Source organism: Myodes glareolus, chromosome 17, assembly GCF_982192425.1.
Source record: "Myodes glareolus chromosome 17, mMyoGla1.1, whole genome shotgun sequence".
NCBI classification, from domain to species: Eukaryota; Metazoa; Chordata; class Mammalia; order Rodentia; family Cricetidae; genus Myodes; species Myodes glareolus.
In genome coordinates this window covers 32,816,074-32,838,826 of record NC_142042.1, presented here as the reverse complement: position 1 = coordinate 32,838,826, position 22,753 = coordinate 32,816,074, and positions in this window count along the sequence as shown.

Below are 22,753 nucleotides of genomic sequence, written 5' to 3'. Positions count from 1 at the left end.
AGAATTATTCTTTTGTTGCCCACATTTGATATTACAGCACTCAGTTTTAGACTCTCCCTCTTTAGTTTCCATGCCAACACAATCTCTGTGGTCTTTTACATCTCTGAAGACCCCTTATCAGCCTCCTTCACACACTTCCTAGAGAAATATTACTTCTCCGTACCTCTCCAACTCACTCTCACATTATGACCCAAGTGCTTTCACATCTCCGATCAATTCTCATGGCTGGAATTATTTTGTGTCATTCTCTCACCTGTTGACTCTAATTGTTACCAATTGAACCGAGCAAAAGGCAGAAAGGACATAACTTCTAAAAATCGAACCCAAGCTTTCCATATGTCCTTCAGTCACACTCCTGCCAGAGTCAGAAATAGGATACCTCAATCTGAAGATATTCATAAATAATCACATCTTGTCTTTCTGCCTTTGATAGTAAATGACCATGTTTTCCTTAATAGACGATATGCTTCTTAGAGTTAATGGAATTTCTCCTCTCCAAACATTCTATGGTAGAAGTATCTTGCTGTCTGTTATTTCTATTTGACATAACTATTCAGACTACAATCTTCTTCAATTACTTTATTGTAATTTTCCATTATAATTGTAATAATGAAAGTAGCATAATTTGAAGAATATCACAAAAGCTAGAGCAATGCTGTTAGTAGGAAACAGTGCTATTAATATCAGACAGGTTCGCATACATGTGCAAGCACACACTCTATCACCCACGCCACCTCTCCAGCTCAGTATATTTTATCTTGGTAGACAGACAGAGAGACAGAAAGAACACTTATGTGAGAGGGGTGGAGAGGGAGACCAAACAAGAAAGAAAATTGTCAAGAATGAGGCATCACATAGAAAAACGATTTAGTCTGTTAAGTTCTGAGAAACTTAGGAAAAACACAACAGGTTAAATAAGAAAATACTTCCTAAATGATATCAAGTAGCTGGGTCAGTGGCTCAGTGGTTAAGAGCATATATGATTTTTCTTGAGGATCCAGAATCAGTATCCAGCTCCAAACTGTGTGATCCGAAATGGCTTAGAACTCCAGGGATAAGACTTATCACAACATAGACAAACACGCATACACATAATAGAAAATATACAAATTATTATTTAAAATACTAAGAAAATATAATGTATAAAATAAAATTAATATATATGAAATATGTAATATAAAATATAATTTAAGAAAAGGTTTCTTCTGATGAAAAGATGCACATGTTCTAGCATCTTTCTGAGAGAAAAAAGCAGCACAGAGGAAAAAGTTTGTAACAAAAGTCAGCACAATTGTCCAGGAGAAGTTCAGTCTATATAGAAGAAAATAAAGGGCCATGAGCTAGTCAATGCGTCTGCATTTGTCACATAAGTGTTTCAAATAAACAATCAAAATGACAATGATATGGAGAGGAAAGAAAACAACAGCATAATTTTTCACAGGGCTTGAGAAAAGCTTTCAAATTTCAGATGTGAGATAAAACAACTCAAAAACGCATAGACACACTTTCCACAATTTTGAGATTAAAAAAATAAGTATACTATGAGAAAGCCTTCTAGGGAAAGTGTGTGCTCATTCAGACTGCAGCACATGGCAGTGGAGCTCATGCATCCTTCTCAGCCCCTTTCCCTTAGGATTGCATCTTCAAATTGTTGCCTGACAGCCTGTAAAGCGCTTTGCTTGGAACTCATGTTAGGAATCCAACAGGACACCCAATGCCTCACAACGATTATGTTCCCTGTATGAGAAAGTGCTTTGAGAGATACCATATAAAGAGATTCTGTGTGGTTTCTGTGGCAGGTAGTCTCATATTAGCTCACTGGGTTAACATGTTTGGCAATGAAGTTTATTATCTGGCTCACCATTTTAGTCTTGCTTCCTTGCCCATGAAGTAAAGTATTTTTTGGCAAGTCTTTGTCAAATGTGCTTCAATAGATGAACTAAAAAATTAACTGTCAAGACTTACCTTCTGTAACAAAGACTGCAATGGAAGCATCCAAATTTAAAGAAAAAAAAGAACAACAACCAAAACAACATCAAAAAACAAAAACTTTCTTAGTCTTTTATTATAAAGATTCAGTTTTTAGAAATCAAAATCTTAATGTCTGCACTTTGTAGAAAATTAAAATTAAATTAACACCTAATATAGTCTATCGAGATGCAGTAAAGATAGAAAATGCTACTGATATCTGAATGTGGTGGTAAATATTTTAATTCCAGTGTCTATGAGGCAGAAACAGGTGGAGTTCTGTGAGTTTATGGCCAGTCAGTGCTACATAGTGAGATTTGTATAACTAGTTAAATAAATAAATGAGAGAGTCAGTCAATTAATAATACTATCAGTGTTACATTTTAGCCTGTTTCACAAGTGCTAACAAGTGGCTGAAGGGAGAGTCAAAGTGAATGAATAGCAGTATGAGCAAAGAGGGGTCCCTCTGGAAGGAATGCTCTTTGAAAAGCTTCTGGCCTAAAACATAAACACACTGAAAAAGATATGATCTATTTGTCAACAGAATAGTTAGTGGCTTAGTAGGTAGATTATTTTAATAGTAAGATGATAAGGAATTAAAGTAAAAGAATATTTGTGGTAAAAAAAAAAACACAAGAAAGTAAAAAAGTTTTAAGGAAGACAATTGAAATATCTCTGTTTAGTCAGGGTGGAAAAGCAAACTCACCCAGTCTTGGAATTTAAAGTGATTGAAAAGTGACAATTGTACTTGTTTCTCTATGGGTCTGTCATACTGTTGGCATAGTGGAAATAAAGATGATATAATGGGTAAAAATATATGAACCTAAGACAGTCTCATCAGAGTTACTAAAACCAACAGGGGCATCAAATGCATTGTCAATGTAAATATCAAAGAGAAGCAGCAAAAGCCTAGAAGCAAACAAACAAAAACAAGGTAGAGCTTAAAACAGGCATAAAGGTTTTTTTTTTCTAATTTTACACAGTAAGTAAGGCAATGAAGTGTCTACAACTGAGAGATTAAAGGAATCAAACTTTAAGTACTGATTTTGGAAGTAAAGTGAACCAATAGATGACATACTGCTGTAGGAACTCCTTCAGCCAAAAGCCTTTAAGATACCAGCCCACTTAACATGGCTCTTATGCTATAAATGCCCAATAAAAAGCATGTGCTCATTCTTTTCCAGCTACTGGATTCAGTTCCTGTTCCCTGTTAATGCAGGGGACTGTGATCTGTGAGTCTACCCCAAAATAAATAACCCTTTATTATACTCAACTCTGAGCTAGTGTGGCATTGCTTTTTAACGTTCATCTTCCTCTGGCAGCTACATGGTATCTCCCTGACCTCGTCTTCTTTCTTCCAGCATTCAGTTTAGTTTTCCCGCCTAGCTCTACTCTGCCCTATCACAGGCAAAACAATTTCTTTATTCATTAACTAATAAAAGCAACACATATACAGAAGGACTTCCCACATCAATATACACTGAAAAACAAATAATAGATGTCATAAGTTTAGGCATGAGAGTTTTATAACTGATTTATTCTCTACAGTCTAAAACTGGAAAATAATTTTTGTTGGTTAAAAACTTGCAAATTAGCAGAATCTAATGGACTGCAACCTTAGGGAGAATCCTTTCATTCAACAGGAATACAATGATGAATATCTGTTAGGGCAGCAGTTAACAAATAACTTAGCAGTGTTCTAAGCGAGTAAGAAATCATTTGATGTAACAAATATCATATTAGTTGCTAATGCTGTTCCAACAGAGCACCTAAAATTGAGTGATTTCAATGCAAAACATGTGTTATCTAACAGGCACTGAAGTCAGATTTGGCAAGGCCATATCTCTCTGCATATCTGAAGGAAAGACATTTTTTCAGGACTCCTGTTTACTGCTATTCTTTGCTATTGAATCAGAGACTAGATCTTCACACAGTGCTCTCCATGAATGTCTATGTAAATGTCTCCTTCATGGGAACAGAAACAAAAGACCCATCCTACTCCAGTGTGAACTCAAGAGTGCATGTGGCATCTGTTTCCCAATAACATCAGCTCTGTAAATGCTGGAGGTTAGTGTTTCAGCGTTTGCTTTTGAAGGAGACATGATTCAGCTCCTAACATGTTGAAAGACACAGATGATGCAGACTTTGTGGTGAGTATATAACTGTTTCTTATCAAAAGTAGAAGAGGACAGAAGCGATCTGAATCTTTGGGAATGGTAAGGAAGGGGATTTTGGTATTGGTAATATGAAGACATTTGGGGTTTGAAATCTCATCCCCATGAACACAGAGTACTCTGAAGCTGAAATCAATCCTTCAGGAAATCAATTTTTAGCAGATGAATGGAAACTATGAAGACAGAGGTAAAGACACCATAGATACCACACATTTTTGAGAGTTGAACAGGTTCTGCTCAGTCACTGAGACAGTCCGCTTTGGAATTTAATTTGGCAAATCATTAAAAAGAAATTTAATACTGTAATAATTGATGGCTTCCCCTGGGCTTAAATTTTAATCATAGTTTGTTCTACATTTTGACAAATGTCTTGAAACAAAACCAACTACCCTATTTGGAAATTTGAGTGAAAAGTGCATTAGATAAGTTCAATTTGTCTGTCAAATAAGATACACATTGGTGAAATAATGCTTTTGAAGTTGCAGCCTGGTATTTTTGTCACTCCTGCCAATGGAAGACATGTCTCCGAAGTGACTTGCTTTCTACTGATCTTTGAACAATTGACTTTTCCATCAACAGTTGCCCCCTGAAACCCTAGCTGTTTATCCTGTCCTCCTCCAATATTTCCTCTCCCATTATTCTGATTTTATTTCCATTTTACTTTAGTTTTAAATAGCCTGAATAACTCTCTGAGATTAAAAATTCTGCTTTAGTAAATGTCTCTTCCTGCCTTCCCCTAAATGTTAATGTGAGCCCAGGAAGAAGCTAGTATTTTTCTGTCGCTCTTTTTCTAAGCGCTCAGAGCTGTGCGTGGCAGACACAAAGCATGCTAGAAAATGCAACAAAAGAGCTGCAGCTTAGACAACAGCCAAGAAAACAAAAGAAATGTTCATATGAGAGCTTTGAGGAAACTCAATTTAGCATTCTTTTCTCCAAGTTAAATTTTATGCAAATAAAAGCTAAGTAAGGAGAAATATTATAAGAAAATATCTGTAATAGTTATGGGGTATTTAGGTTGTTAGCTTTAATTTTAAGTAAAATAAAATCTATATGTATATAAAAGGAAATTTTATCATTCAGCTTATTGAATCTTATCAGGTCCCGTTTATTTAGATTTATTTATTTAAATAGATTTATTTATTTATAATATATATATATATACATATATACATATGTATATTTCTGTGTCTTGATGTTATGTATTTCTACCTCATATTGCAGGTACCTGTGGAGCCCGAAGCGGTGATCAGATCTTTGGAAGCTGGATGTACACTCAGTTGTGAGCTAGAGTGTGGGAAACCTAACCCAAGGTCCTCTACAAACACAGCAAGTTCTCTTACACTCTCAACTATTTCATCAGCTAAGACACTCCTTTTCAACAAGTATACATTGCTGTTTATTTTTTACGAAGATAAGGGTTTTGTTTGCAAAGATATACATGTACCATGTTTATGGATGGTGCCCACTGATGAAGAGGGCACCAGGTCCCTGGAATTAAAATTATAGATGATTGTTAGCTGCCATGTGAGTTCTGGGGACCTCAAACAGATCCTCTACAAGAGCAGCCACTACGCTTCACCACTGAGCCATCTCTCCTCCCTTAGATTTCTTTTAATATTACAAACTGATATTAAAAGAATGAACTATCAAAGACTTTGGAGAAAACACAGACATCAATGTCTTGGTTATCAATGAAAATGGCGTGTTTTCTCATAGGATTCTGCTTCATTTTCCTGTAAAATGCTAACTAGTAGACATCTGACCCAGAAGTCCTGCTAATGACACCCCTTATTCAACTAACTATATACAAACAGCTGCTTGTGTACTCCTTAATTTCCTAGACAAGTGGTTAACCTTTGTGTCACAACCCCTTTAACAAACCTCTGTCTCCAAAAATATTAGATTTTTTGAAGTAATGTAAATTATTATCTGAAAATTAATAAAAGTAGCAAAATTGCACTTATAATGTAACAATGAGAATAATTTTATGGTTGGCAGTCACCACAAGATGAAATGTATTAAAGGGTCCCAGCATTAGAAAGGTTGAGACCCACTGGCCAGATATTTTCCCGTTAATTAATGAATAAACAATTTCTTACTACATTTCCACTTTATAATCATATACAAGTCACATTTCCATATACAAGTCATAGATTTTTATCTTTCTTAAAAGCTATACTTTCAAAACTTCTGGTACATATTTAAAAAATGTAACTTTGTTTTTGCATCAATGGAAAGAGTGAACACTTATTAGGGACAAGCCTTTATCCAAAGACTGCATTGACAGCATTAAGATGTTTCTAAATGGAACCCTCTCTCCACACCAGAGAAATATACATTATTGTAGTGTTTTATTGGCTATTTATTCTGTACTTTCTCTTCTTGAGTGTTTTGAATCCACGCAGTTATTTGAATCAACTCTAGAAGAATGAGTTCAGATTTCTCAAGAATTAACTAAGTATGTTTTCGTTTGCCCAGAAATTAGAGACCAGAAACTGAACAATCAGCTGTTTCACCCCACTTCCTCCACTCTCTCGAAAATGAACTGAAGAAGTCTGGATTTAGAATGGAACCCAGGAATGTGAAGGGAGCCTTTTAATAGCATATATTAGGTGAGACAAATCTATTAATTTTATGAGAAGATAAAATATGGTATAACTGACAAATGAACATATATGGACTTATACTTATTGACCTTAATAGCATAACATATTAAGAAGATGATGATATGTGCATTTTCTACTAGGTAATTCCATTAGGCACACTGCATTTTTTCTATATTAAAAATGTATAATTTTCTCAGGAGAATTGATTAATTTTATACACTTAGAAAGGAGATAACATGTTAAAATGATCGTGCAGAAAATCTCTACAAATGAAATAGCTACAGAATTAAATTTAAGAAAGAGAAGTTATCAACAGTAAGAATACAGAAAATACAACTGAGATTAATTTCTAGATGCACAAAGCATTCTAAACATGAGAAGGATTGGTTATCTTGCCTTGAAATTTAAATACTTCTTATTCTATATTTGTTTTGGAGAAGAAATTGCACTATTGGACAAATGTTCATACATTTTGTAGAATGCAGCTGGGTAAAAGTTATAAAAGTACCTTAGCCAGGAAGTCCTGTGCTGCATAGCGGTAAAGATAATGTATCATTAGGAAGATAAACATGACTTAAAATCAATGTAGGTAAACCTTACAGTAAAATACTGATAACCCCTATCATCAGCAAGCATAGGAGGAGTAATGCTCAGAAATTATTCCATGAAAGCCTCATTAGACCCCTCACACACACCCAAAAGGATGAATTAAAAAAATAAATAACACAACATTTTAAACAAATATTAGTAGCAAACAATTACATTTTTAAAAACTTCATTAAAATGACAAGACAAAACTTGGGACAAAACTCAATTGTACTGTGCTAAATCGTGTGGGACATTCACTAAGCACACCATGAAAACTGAAGCTCTTCAGGTAATAAAGGACAGAACGTGACTTAGTTTCAAACATTACAGAAGTAATCTCAGGTTCATTTATTATTTGCTTTTCTGCCCATGTAGAAGACACTACCATACCGTTATATTTCAGTCTAATCATAGGCAGTTAGTGATATATTAAAGAATGTGTTTGTCCTTTGTTTCTATTCTCTTTTTTCTTTTTCTTTTTTCGAGACAGTGCTTCTCTTTGTAACAGTCATAACTGTCCTAGAACTAGGTCTTGTATACTGGGCTGGCCTCAAACTCACAGCAATGTACTTGCTTTCGCCTCCCGAATGCTGGTATTAAAAGCATGTACCACGACTGCCTGGATTTACCTCTTGTTCCTTAAGAGAATTGCATATCAGTATCCAGATTAATCAGTTGTAATTAACATTTTATAGATAACTACATGGTACTATTTAGCCAAACTTAAATTTATAACTTTTACTGTGAAATTAAATACATAAAGAAAGTTGTTGGATAACAAAAATATAGTGTACATAATGGATATAAATAGGTACTGTTTTCTGTATTTTACCACATTGCCTTCCATGGAAAAATAATTCAGTGCATACATATACAGTTTATCCGGTGATCTAGAATAAACACAAATATGTAAAATGTACAAATATGTAATATTTCAGTATATGTGAACAAAAGAGATAGCATCTGTTTTCTAGGTAGTTTAGATATGCAAATTTTCTAGCAAAATAATAAACACAAGAGAATTGATACCTATGTGTGTGAGACATTTAATGGCTATTTTATTTTAGTTTTCCTTTTCACTAATCAAAAATTTCTTTCTTATGCAATGTAATCTGAACACAGTTTCCCCTTCCCCAACTTCTTTCCCACATCCTCTTTCATCTGGAACTACTCCCTTTCTATCACTCATTAGAAAAGAATAAGCTTCTAAGAGAAATCAACAAAAAATAACAAAATAAAATTAATAAAATAAAACAAAAAAATGGTTCTATTTAAGTTGGACAAGCCAAGCCAATAGAAAAATAAAAGACTTTGAAGAAACGACACAAGAATCAGAGATTTTCTGTTTGTTTGCTTTGTTTTTAGAGAAGTAGCTTTTGATTTTACTCTAGGTCTCCGGACTATATAGTTTCTGGTTCTTCGTCACCAAAACAGTGTCAGGTATGGGTTCCATTTTATGGAGAAGGCCTTCAGTCAAAGCAGAGATCAGTTGGTTACTCCCATGATGTTTATGCCACCATTTCTGTAGCATATTTTACAGACAATGCAGACTGTATGTAGGTCAAAGGCTTTGTGGCTGGATTGGTGCTAACATTTGTCTTCTCTCTTTTGGTAGTCTGTTCTGTGTCATAGACACTAGAACATAGGGGTGGAGGTTCTATGTAGGTGCCAGCTTGATACATGTTAAGTGAGTTGTATTGGTGCTGCCTTGAACAATAGGGGCTTGCTATCAGTTTATGAAAAGTAACTTATTGTCTTGGCAACAGCCTGGGGCTTGATGGATTCCAGGGAGCCTTTCAGCTTACAACTCAGTTTGATGAAACCCAGTCCCAATATTAGGAACACATTTGGTGACAAGATATTGTCAGTTGGTGTTCCTTTTTCCTCTTTTTGGAGATATTATTAGGATGACCTTCATATAATATAAGAATGTTTCAGTGAAGTAGGTTTTCATAACACCCCTCAAATGGCCTTCAATTTTAGCTGTCTCTCCCCTTACTCCTTGTCACCCGATCCTCTTATTACTCTCTCTCTCTCTCTCTTTCTCTCTCTCTCTCTCTCTCTCTCTCTCTCTCTCTCTCTCTCTCACACACACACACACACACACATCCATCACACTCTCCAAATGTCCAAGGAAAAAACCAGAAACCAAGGAACAAAACACTCACTCAACAGAAACAAAACCAGATATCATCAATATCAGATTCAACTACCATCATGCAACCACTATCTGAATAAATATATCTGCATAAAGTATGAACACCTGGAACAATATGTCTCCACTGGAGCAACTACACTGTTATAGCAGGTACTGAATGTTCTAAAATAGCTAAAGCCTAAGAAAAAGACCTGAAAATAGACAGTATTAAGATGGCTGTGTGTTGCCTAGTAGGAAGTTTTATGTGGACCTGTTTCCTTGGACTACTCGTTGTGATACATTAGAAATGGTTTCAAAGAGGGAAGGGAGAGCACAGCATGTTTTGTTTTGTTTTTAACAGAGCAGGGGATGGGAGAAAGGGGCTTGTTTCTGGGGAAATAGAAGGAGAAGTGTGAATCTGCTCTCAACTGCTTGCCCTGTTGGACTAGAGTGTCCGTTGGGATAGCTGTGGTACCTGCTCAGGTTGGCGGCTAGGAAAAGTAACAAGGGCATAGGGAAAGGTCAGAGGAATTCACAGAGATGGGAATAGGGCAGGGTGCATTATGGGGAGGGGTAGAGAAGGCTGCTGCCGGTGTTTTGCTGTTGAGTTGGGGCTGAGATTCCAGCATTTTATTTTTAAATGGATTGTAATCAATTTATTCTTCATTATTCTGGCAATTGCCATGTGATTATTGTAACACCAAAGTCAGATCACATGGTCACTCTAACCAAAGATAAATAAATAAGAAAATCTGAAAAAATATATCATAGGACATTAAAATTATATGTAAGTGAATGTCATAATGAAGGAACTAAATAGAATTAATATTAAGAATTAAAACCTTAGTTTAGTTGATTTCAACAATGTTATGAAGTATGAAGCAAGACCAGAGAGAACATTAAATACTATGTGCTTTTGTGAGAATGTAAAGTCAACTGGGTCATTTATATTAGTACTTATTCTGTAATACTAGTATTCATTTATATTATCCTTACTAGGAAATGAGACTGCATAATAGTAGGTTTTCAGATGACATAGAATCTTAAAATTCATAGTAAAGATAGTTTGGGCATTCTCTAGGAAATCCACTACAACCAGAGAAGGGAGAAGAATCAATGAAAACAGTATGTTTTTGATTGAACTCTAGACAACTGATTAAGATATTGCAAAAGCTGTTATAGTATTGGAGCTAGGGAGATGGTGTAGTTGGAAATTTTCCTATCCTGACTACCTGCTCCCTCCCAGTAGCTGCCTCCCAATTATCACACGGAGACAATATTATTTATGAATGTTCAACCAATAGCTCATGCTTGTTACTAGCTAACTCTTATACTTAAATTAACTCATGTTTCCATGAGTTTGCCTCATGACTCATAGCTTGTTACATCATTTTCTCTATGTCCTGCTTTCTTGGAGGTTGACTAGTGTCTTCCTTGACTTACCTTCTTCACAGAGTCTTCTGTTTCTGGGTGTCCCACCTATACTTCCTTCATGGCTACTACCCTGTCAGCTTTTTATTAAACAGTGAGAGTAATACATACACACAGTGTACAGAAGATTATTTCACCTCAAATAGATGGTATGATTCTGAGCACATTTGGAAGGACAGGCAATTGCCTACTGTCTTCGATTTTCTTTTGCTGTTGAGAGACACCATGACCACAGCAACTCTTAGAAAGGAAATTATTTAATTGGTACTGGCTTACAGCTAAGAGGTTTAGTGCTGCTCTGAAGAACAGCCTTCAGTAGTTCAAGAATTGAGGAAGAGCCACGGGAGTTAGTGAACTAATTCCTCAATTTGACTTTCAGGGTCTCTCTACCATCTCTCTATATGTTTATGTTTTCTCACCTCTATCCAAGTGATTTCCTTCTGTGCATTTTAATTATTTCTTACAGCTTATATATCCCCACAAAATCTTTCAAGCAGTATAAAAATTACATGTCATTACATTGTATTTTTAAGTAGATGATTGCAAAGAATACAAGTAAAAAAAATATATTGTTCATTTTCTGTACATGATTAACATTTCAAGTATTAATTGCCCTTGCATGATTAAACATTTCATGTATTAGCAGTGAAAAATTAATTAGCCCAAAGTATATACATACATTCATGTTCAAGCAACTTGTTTGAGAGTAGCAGAGTGTAAACAAGCAAGGTCTTTTTCTTAGTCAGTTCTTTTACTGGCAAGCTGTATTATGCAGTTAAAAAGAAAGGATCAATCACTTTATTTTTGTCTCAAAGAGTAATCTTAAAATAAAATTCTTATAAGAATCACTAATCTAAATTTTATATATGAAAAACAGGAGGTTTCACAAGAAACTGGGAATCAATCTACCTCAGAATCCAGCAATATCACTCTTGGGAATATACCCAAGAGATGCCCAGTCACACTAAAAAGCATTTGTTCAGCTATGTTCATAGCAGCATTATTTGTAATAGCCAGAACCTTGAAACAACCTAGATGCCCCTCAATGGAAGAATGGATAAAGAAAGTGTGGAATATATACACATTAGAGTACTACTCAGTGGTAAAAAATAATGACATCTTGAATTTTGCATGCAAATGGATGAAAATAGAAAGCACTATCCTGAGTGAGATAACCCAGTGTGTCTTTCTAAACTTTAAATTGTTTCCCAAGATTTTCTACCATGAACAGCAACAACAACAACAACAACAAAAAAAAAAATTGAGAAGAACATCATAAGTCATTAGTTGAAGTTTACTGTAACTATCATACACACTGAAACCCAAGAACACATTTACAAACATTAAGATGAAAAGCACTTGAGCTAGCCCAGCTTCTAGAACACATTAGCTTCCCTAATTAATCATTAAACTAATTCGCCATCTATATGTCTACTTAAGAGAAACTCTTAAGTACTGATTGCATGGCACTTCCTTGTACTTATTGTCTGTCCTCTGCATCCCCTGGTCCTATGAGCCTACTGGGGCCATTATCATTCAAACCACTACCTACTTACTTATTTGTTTTCACAGATTGAAGCTTAGAATTAGTTTTAAATAGGACATTCTACAAAATAAAATGAAGCTATAATTTATAAAAAAAATTACACATGCACAAAAAGATCTGTTTTAGATATATTAACCATTCAACTGAAAGAATTGAGAGTTAAATTTTCAAAACAAAACATTCAAGGGTGTTGACTGGGCTTCAAAAAATAATAGAGTTTATAATAACTTTTGTTAGAAGAAAATTGAAATTCATGAGCAATAATAAAACAGCCAAAAAGGAAATATTCTAACATAATGGTGTGATCATATAAGAATGTACTCTGAGAAAAATGGTATTCACAAAAAAAATCATCTGTGAAGTTCTTAATTTTTAAGTGTGCAATTTTATTGATTTATTAATCATCATTTAATGAATATTTTAATGTTATCTTTGCTACTAAATGTCTTTGTTTTATTAAAATTAATTTAAAAATTAAATGTTTTAAAAATGTATGTATAACACATAGTCTAAGGAATGTTACTTTATTTAAAAATAATTGTTTATTATATTCCTGAAATAATTGTCTTTAAATATTTTGCTTTTCTCGATCCAGTCTACCTAAACACTTCTACTAAGACTATTTTTTACCAAGTTTATGCTCCATTTTCTAAGATTGTGATGAATTTCCAAGTTTTAACCATCATAAAATTATGCCAATACTATGCCATCATAGAATCATAATTCCAATCAATTTCTGTTTCCTCTCTGAATAGGGGTAAAATATCAATCAATTTTCTTCCAGTTTCTTGTGATCAAAAATTCATTTTAAACTCACCCTTTTTAGAGAATGTTTAAAAATATGGCGTGTTGTTTCCTGTAGAGACAGATGTCCTTTATGATTCTGTCCCATATTAATAGATCTGGGATTTGACTGACCATCCCTTATATGGTGCAGACTTTCCCTTGCTTTATTTAGTCAACGATACCTTAAGTGCAAGACAAAGGGAATCTTCCTGAATCCACTCTGTTTACCAAGGCTTTAAAGACCCCAGTTAAGTGTGCATTTCCTCTATAATAACAATCTGTGTCTTTTTCAAAATACTTGTGAGAAACAGGTAAATACGCATCCACATGTATGTTACGTCTATATTTACAGATATATTCTCAGAATGGAAAATACATGTTAATGGAGACTATCATCTTAATGCGTTTCATCTTTTCTTAACTTAACATTGAAAAGTATTTTACAGATAATGGCATTTTTTTTTTCCTAAACAGGCATTTTTTCCAGTTGCCTTATAACAGTAAGAGCTTCAGGATAAGCTTTAAAAATACTGATTTAAAATGTGAGATATTACGAATTACATTTGGTAAATTAGCTTCTTGATATAAGCTTAAACAGGTAGATTATAAACTATAAATGAAATATCTGTAATTAAAATAAGCCTGGCCTGCAGCTACCCTCCTAATGCTTTGAAATAATTTTTTTGTGTGTGTGCAAAATTTTTTAAACCCGTGTATCATAAAGAAGATAGATTTGTGCTATCGACCATTTTAGAAGATCAAAAAAGGAAGCCAGAACACCTTGGTCATTCCTCTCATTGATAGAAGTCTTGTTAATTTCGAGTTAACAGTGAAGATCGTCTCAATCTTGCATCAGCATCACCTCCTCTAGCCTCCATCCCTGTGCTTCTTGCTCCATTTTCATATATAAGTGACATCAAAAGAATCGGGTTATTAAGTTTTTCCTTGATCATGTTTTTGTTGCTAACATCAGACATATCATACAAAGACAGATCTTCTTCGACTAAAATGTATATAAAATATACATGCAGGACCATCTCTATGCATTCAAGCAAAACTATAGGTATATTAGTGTACTTTAAAATATTTTTTCTCCTTATGATTTTAAAGCCTAAAGATTATTCATTTGATGAGCAATTTTTGAAAAGATGTATTTATTTATTTTATATTTATGGGTGTTTTACTTGCATAGATGTATTTGTACCAAATGTGTTCCTGGTGCACCTAGGGACATTGGATTCCCTAGAACTGGAGTTACATATGGCTGTAAGTCATCATGTCGTAGCCAGGAACTTAACCTGGATCCTTTGTAAAAGCAGCAAATGCTTTTAACTACTGTGCCATCTCTCCAGCTCCAAGTGATTTTTATATAAGTTTCTCTTTGAATAATATGATTTTTAAAAGTTCATTTTAAGTACCAATACCTTCTTGATAAAAACTATGTAAGGTATTAAAATGAAAGATATTTCATATTTGATTGGCAATGAAATGTTATTAAAAATGTAACATTTTGAGACAGGTTTTTCTCTGTTTAATAGCCCAGGCTGTCATGGAACTCACTATGTAGACAGGGTGGCCTCGAACTCACAAAGAACCACCTCCTCTGCCTCCGAAGAGCTAAGATTAAAGGCATGCACCACCACACCTGGATGGGTAATTTTATTGCTACAGTTTCATTTAAATATAAAGAACTTAGTTCCCTAAACGATAACTATAACCATCTCAGTTCTCAAAACAGAAATAGAAATTCCAGATATAAGTATATCTTATGTTTTAAATTCCATGTTACTTTGAGTAACTTAATGAAATGTCAAATCCTTAGCACACAGTTTATGTTTTTACTCATTAGTCACATAGTATCATACTTGTTCATGCAACTCAAGATCCCTACTAGACACTGTACCGCTTTTGTCTCTCCCCTCACTCCATCTTGTCATGAAGTCATTGCATGCAGATACACAGACATGTTGGCAACATTATTCTCGGGGCTGCACCCTGAACTATATAAGATAGAAGAAAACTAGAATATGGTGGCTTAAAAGAAAATAGTTCCCAAAGAGAGCGGCACTATTAGGAGGTATGGTTTGTTGAAGTAGGTGTGAGCTTGTTGGGGGAAGATCGTCACTGTGCGGATGGGGAGACTTTGAGGTCTCCTGTGCTCAAGCGAGTCCTAGTAAGGCAAGCCACTTCATATTGCCTACAATTCAAGATGTAGGAAACTCAGTTCCCTCTCTAGTACCATTTCTGCCCACAAACCACTGTGTCACACCTTGATGATAACAGACTAAGCCTCTGAAAGGAATAGCCACCCCAATTAAATGATTTCCTATATAAGAGGTGCTGTGGCCATGGTGTCTCTTCACAGCAATAGAAACAGTAACTAAGACACATTATTTCACACCATCCCCAGAAGAGTAAACACAACAAGAAGATATATTGATAGGCCTTATGCTGATTAGTTTTAACCATCAACTTGACACAATCAAGAATCGCCTGGGAAGAGAGTCTCAGTAAAGGACTGTTTACATTGGTTGGTTTGTGGGTTTTTGGTTTTTTTTTTTTATATCTGGGGATGTGTGTGTGGGGTCTGTCTTGTTTGTTAATTGATGTAGAGATACACAGACAGTGTAGGCAACACCCTTCTCTGGACTATCCCCTGAACTGTATAGAACAGGAGAAAACTCAGTATGAGCAAATCAAACAAGCAAGCGATCAGGGATCTGGCGTGTTAATTCTTTCTTTGTTTTAAACTAGAGATGGGTGTGACTATTTGCTTGGTTTCCTTCTCTGGCTACCCTAGAATGAGGGACTGTACCTTGAAATTGTAAACCAAAGAAGTCCTTTCTTTCCTGTAATACACTTTGTCAGGGTATTTATCACAACAGGAAAAATAACCTGGAACTGGCCTTGCCTCACTCAAGTTGCTTTATTAGACTATTGTGCTCTAATTAATTGCTTTGTTAGTAGTTGTGTATGTGAATATCTTGCTCATCTGACATAATTTAAAGTTCATCCTGGAAATGTATATATAAGGAAAATATTCCAAATGTGCATTTTCTTTGTATAGAGTTTTCAGATCTGTTGACTGTGGTTTCTGTCCCACCGGGTCCCGTAGTCGTTCAGTCCCAAAGAAACACACAGAGGTCTACATTAATCATAAACTGGTTGATCTAGTAACTCAGGATTCTTATTAACTCTTATAACTCACATTAACCCATAGTTCTTATCTGTGTTAGCCATGTGGCTTGGTACCTTTCACCAGTGAGGCATGTTCCTCTTGCTTCGTCTGTGTCTGGCTTCCTCTGTGACGACTGCAGACTGACTCTTTCCTCTTCCCAGAATTCTCCTGTTCTTGTTGCCCTGCCTCTACTTCCTGCCTGGCTACTGGCCAATCAGTGTTTATTAAACTAATACAAGTGATTGAATAAAAGACCATTGACCCACAGCAAGGATCAGCTGTGGTTCTGAAATACATGTCTTGGGAAGTGAAAGAAGAGAACTGAAACCTAGGTGTACAATTGGATAACAAGCAGAGACTGTTTCTGTACATGTGGGTGTGACTGTGTGTGTGTGTGTGTGTGTGTGTGTGTGTGTGTAACTTCAGAATAATTCTTTGGTAAACATTTTTCCAATTTTGGCCTCTAGAAGGCATCTCAGGGATGTCGAGCTGCATAATAAGTTGTCTGCCTGATGAAAACAGTGCAATCCATCTCATAATAAATAAAGGCTATAATGATGTTAAAGAAAGCAAAAAGGACTTGATTAATTCAAATATCATCATTTTACCTCATATATTTTCTCCATTTGAAAACATTTTATACAGAAATATGTAGAAAATGGTCCACATAAAATATCTGTACATATGTCATGCCAAAGGAAAGAAAGTAAAGGCATGCAGAATACAAAGAACACCATTACAAATGGGGAACAGGCTCTCACAGTAGTATACAGGCAAACAAGTTCTCCAACAAATTTACATGTAAACAAACATTTACAGATTTATTTTATATATGTGAGTGTTTCATTGAATGTATGTATGTGCACAATTTTCATGTTTGATCCCTATAATATTGAAAGAGTGTACTGGATCCTCAGGAACTCAGGCAATAGTTAGCTATAAGACACCAAGTGGGTGCTAAGAATTGAATCCAGGTCCTCATTAGTGCAACAAGACCACTAAGTTGTTAGAGCAACTCTAGACGACAACTAAGCCGTCTCTCAGACCTCAATGCACATAATTTTTTAAAACGAGTTTTTTTTATACATTAGAAATTATTGTGAATGTTTCTTTTTAAGGAAATATCCACAGAGAATACTGAGAAACCTTTCAGCCCCTCCAGGAAGGACAAATCAGGCTGTTTTATGGCTTCCTAAAGGGCTGTTTTAAGTCCAAACCTAACGGCGAGAAGTGTTTGTGCATGCCAGTTGGGGTTGCCTGAATAATGAATGCCCAGACAAATGGAGAATTCGTAAGTTTATGGCGAAGATTTATGCCGTAAAGAGGTAAGGTCAGTGGAAAGCCAAGAAAAGTGGAGCCGGAAAATAAAAGATAACCTGGGATCAGGTGTCCTTGGGTGTAGAATATTGTTTTCAATAGGAATTTCTTGAAATTTAATAGCTCTTTGTCGTATGCTCCTGCAGAAGGACTCAAAAGAAAGTACTAATGGTCACTGTTTCTTTTAGAAATCTCCAGTGAAATGCCTGAAGCTCTTTTGTGTTTTTGTCAATCTGAGAAAGAGCAGGATGGAGGGATCCTTTCAGGAAAAAGATTAATCTGTTTTTCTTCTGGTAAGTGCAAAGTTATACCAGCAGGAGTATTTATTTTTCTCCATTTATTACATTTCTCCACAAGAAACCTGAGCATGACTAAATTATGTTAGTTTGCCAAAATTTACAGGCCATTCATATTCTGTGGTAGAAATGATGAGCGGGCTGAAAATGAGTACATCCATCATTGTGAGAGAACCAGGAGTTATAAACTTTTCTACTCCCTGTGTCTCTTCACCCACACAACACCTCTCTTAGGAGACTGTCAAAAGTTACTTTACATGGAGAATGCCCAGTAGTCCACAACCTGAGACTAGATAAACCATGGGCCGAACAGAACATCAAATTCTAATGCTCCGCTAGAAGAACACAGCAATAAAATGGCTCCTAGTGATCTTCCACTAAAACCATTGAGTAGTGTCTTGCTCAGCCATCGTTAGAATCTCCTTGCAGCAGTTGCAAACAAATACAGAGCTGGATAAAGTTCAAGAGTGAGAGAACTTGAACATTTAGTCCTAAATAGGATGTCTCCATCAATGTCCTCCCTTAAGGTTCAGGGGACACTGTGTAACAGAAGACAAAGACACTAAGGAAACAAGCCTTCTAGACACAACAGTACCGATGCACTACTAACTCAAAGAGACCACGGCAACAAGTACAAGGCCTGCAGACATCTAAGCCTGGTAGGGTCCTTACTGAGGGTGGAAACAGACAGAAGACTATATCCCTAACACAGAAGCTATCTTCAATTGATAACTACTCACAAAAAATATTGGTTTTCTCCAGTGGAGTCTCATTGCTCAAAACACACTGGATGGCAGGCTCCATGACCAATGATATCAATGCTACTTTTGGGGGTTTTCTTTTGTCTCTCAGTAGGGCTTCCTTTCCCTTATGGATCTTTTCCTTATATTATGGTTTCCTAATTTACTTTTATAGGTTTTCTGTGTGTGAAAAATGCAAGTGTGTCACCGTCTGCATCTGTATGTGTTTCTTTTGCTTGTTCTTTGACTTTTCATTTTTCTGTCTGTTTTATACTTTTCTGGTTTGTTTGTTTTTTACTTTGTCTTATTTTATTTTATTATTACATAGACACCTATTTGTGTTGTAGTGAGAGAGATGAGGAAAGAGTATGGATTTGTTTAGATGGCTAAGTGAAAGAAGCTGAGAGAAGTTGAGGGAAGGGAAACCGTACTAAGAATGTATTATATAGAAGCAACAAAACAAAACAAAACAAAAACTTTTCAAAAAAGTTTTTTTTTTTAAAAAAGCAACTTGGAGAGGAAAGAATTTATCTAATCTTATAGCTTAAAATTCATCATTAAGAAATGTCAGGGAGTTGAAGGTCAGAATCCAGATGCAGGTACTAAACAGGAGCCATGGAGGAACTCTTCTCACTAGCTTGCTATCTATGGCTTGCTCGGACTGCTTTTTATTAACCAAGGACCACCTGCCTAGGGCTAAGGAAGCTCCCTATGGCCTCCGCCTGCTCAAATCTGTTATTAACCAAGAAAATGCCTACTGACTTTCTCACAGACAGTCTGATGGAGACATATTTTCTGTTACACATGAGTAAATAAATCTTGTGCACATTCTGAGATTTTCACCATCTGTAAAACAATAGAAGACGCTAGGATGAGAATGACATTTGCTAAGTTTCAAATTCTGTGAAAAATAGCTTTTCATTATTTAAGCCCATAATATCTTATTATAGAACCTGAAGTGGAATAATAATTATGTTGGTACATATTTCCAATAGCTGGGATACTTTAATTTTTTATATTAAATATTTTTGAAGTCCCCATAGTACTCATTCATCCATCTTAAATCTCCCTTTCAAAATTGCAAAATAATCTAAGGTCTTGTTTAATATACATTTTCATATCATTTGAGGAAGGAAAAGGAGAGAAAAAGGAGAGAGGAGCAACAAAAAGAGAAGGGGAGGGAGAGAGAGCAAGTAGAGGGAGAGAAGGAGAGACTTTCTCTGTGTTTAATAATTGATTCCATCATGAGGTTTTACCCTTGAGCTCCTCTGCTAATAACTTAAATGTCATCCATGTTTCAGGATACTACATATTCAGCATGAGATTGGGGAGTTGAAATCACACACAAATGTTTTGCTCAAACCACAAGGAAATACAATGATCTGCTGTATGGAAAATGATTAATTCTTCTAGGATTTAATCTGATGTAGCATAATCAAGTTTCATATTTTTCACCACTGGAAAATGTCTTTATAACTAGCTAGAAGTAAACTTTCCCTTTTTCATTATACTAAGAGTTCAGGTAAAACAAAAGACAGTATCTTTCATGAGTATATATGTTTATATGTGTATATGTGTGCTTGTGTGTGTGTGTGAGATTTACTTTTTCACAATCTCTTCATTTTTCTTCATATTGCCATTTTAAAGTGAAATAAGAGAAAATTAGAGCTCAACATAAATCTTCTACCTCTTTATGCCATTCAGATGATTAAAAATTGTTATAATATTGAAAATTTGTGGTTTTCTATAATAAAAATTACAAAGTTATTGAGACATCAATATAAATTAGGGTAAAGCAGGGATGAAATCAAATCCTAACATGCATTCTCTCTTTGAAGATTCAGTTTCATAATATTTAGAAAATTTCTTGCAACAAAATAATAAACAATGCAAAAAAGCTTCAGGAAATTCCTAAAATTGATCAGATTTGCTGGGCCTCTCCCCAAAGTAAACAATAAAGCTGCAATTACTCTCTGAGGAGCCATGTTGCTAAGAAGACTCAGACAAATCAACGGGAAAAGGACGATCCTGAGACCAGACCAGCTGACTGAAGATGCAGAAACAAGCCGATCTGATTCTCAGAAGAGGTTAGACCAACTGAGTCACATGGAAGGGACACTCTCCAACCTGCTGAGCTGCTTGCAAATCATATAGTGAGCTCCAGGTTTCCAAATTTGTGAGTTGTCACTCATCCTGTGGTAGACTTTGTGATGCTGCAGTCTTTCAATCATTTCTACACCTGTAAGCAACCCCCTACCCACATTCTTGTAAACCAATAAAACTCATTGGTTCATAAAGTTGTACTTTGGCGGTATCTGTACTTTGGTCTATTGTGGGCCCCTTGACTGCGGTGAGTAGATGAGTATGTTGTATCTTCCCTAGGGAAAGTTTCATCACACAACAGGAAGACCTTAAACAGATAGGTGATGACATTTTTGAGTAGACATTACTCACATGCCTGGAATAGAGTCTCCTTTGCCTGGCTACAACAGCAGACTTAGTTGAGCCTGCTAGGGGTATTTCCTCTGTTGGAACTTTAAAAGAGAATTAGAAAGGGAGCATTAGAGAATTGTTTTTTCCTTATATTTAAAGGTAATTGCTTTTACCCAATATTTAAGTTTTTCTGTGGATGATACATAATAATGATTCCCTAAGGCAGAATTTATTTTGTGCTATTAAAATCTAATCAATTAAGTGGAGATGCAATCTAAAATGATAGATATTGCTAGTGAAGGGCTCTAGTAGACCCACACAAGACAAATAAGACTCTGGCAAGCCCTGACCTTCCCCCAATTCCCTCTTTCATGCTAAAAACATTCCTAAAACCAGCCACCAAGTCTATTCCCTTATATGGCTACTTCCCCCTTCTGAAGCCAACTACCAATGTCCAGCAATCAAAAGCCCCATTTAGGCCACACTAATTAACCTGTCCAATCAAAATTAAACCCCTTATCTTAACACCAAGCTTCCCCTTTTACCTTTATAAACTGTCATTGTCCACAACTGTCTTCTTTCTATCCAGAAGCAGTCCTCTTTTATGTGTGATAATTCATTTTTCTTTATATCTCTTCTACGGTACACTATTTCATTTTATAAATATAATAGTGTATAATAGTATACTTAGCCATACATTATTAGGAAAATACCTTTAGTATTCTGAGAGACTAGAACTTTCACTGGATCTCACAGATTTAGTTAACGTTATACCTTGAAGTCATTTAAAACTTAAGCCCGCTATCCTACCCCGTACCCAGCCTGCTTGTTTAATCTGCCACTAAGACAGATGCTGCAACTGACCTTATTTTCCATGGATTTCCCATGTAATCAATTTTTACAATGTACTTTAAAACATAGCTGCAATCTTAAATTATGTATTCTTCTATTCTTTTGGCCCACAGAGCAATGTATGTGTTCTATGATATTCATTTTTTTGAAAGCAACAAATAGGATGAAAAGCAACCTTCAAATGCCTCACATAAATATTGAAAGTATTTATGATATTGCTTAGTAACATTTGTGTGTTTATTTTTATATAATATTGGGGTCAATTAGAATCAATAAAATCTCATTCCTTATAAAATGCTGTTAAGGATTTCTGTAAAATATATCTATTCTTGGACCATGTGATTATTTTTCTCTGTTATTCAATAATAAAGAGAAAATACTTTTTATTATGGTCATACAAACACATGGACAAACAAAACATTGTTTACACATGAAGCAAAGATCCATACAAGACAGATTACAGCCAACAGGAAAGACAGTAAAAGATACAAGGATAGAGAAGTAGAGAGTTCAAATCTGAGCTCACTTTTGTTAAACTACTTCAAAGGGGAATGCTCCAATTATTTTTCCTCAGTGAACAGATTCGGGGGATTTGGGTGTTACTGCCAATGTCTTTAAGTCAATGCACCATATTTTTATTATTTATAAATCATTTTTGTTTGTATATGTTTTCTCTGAATTAATATCTGCACCAACTGTGT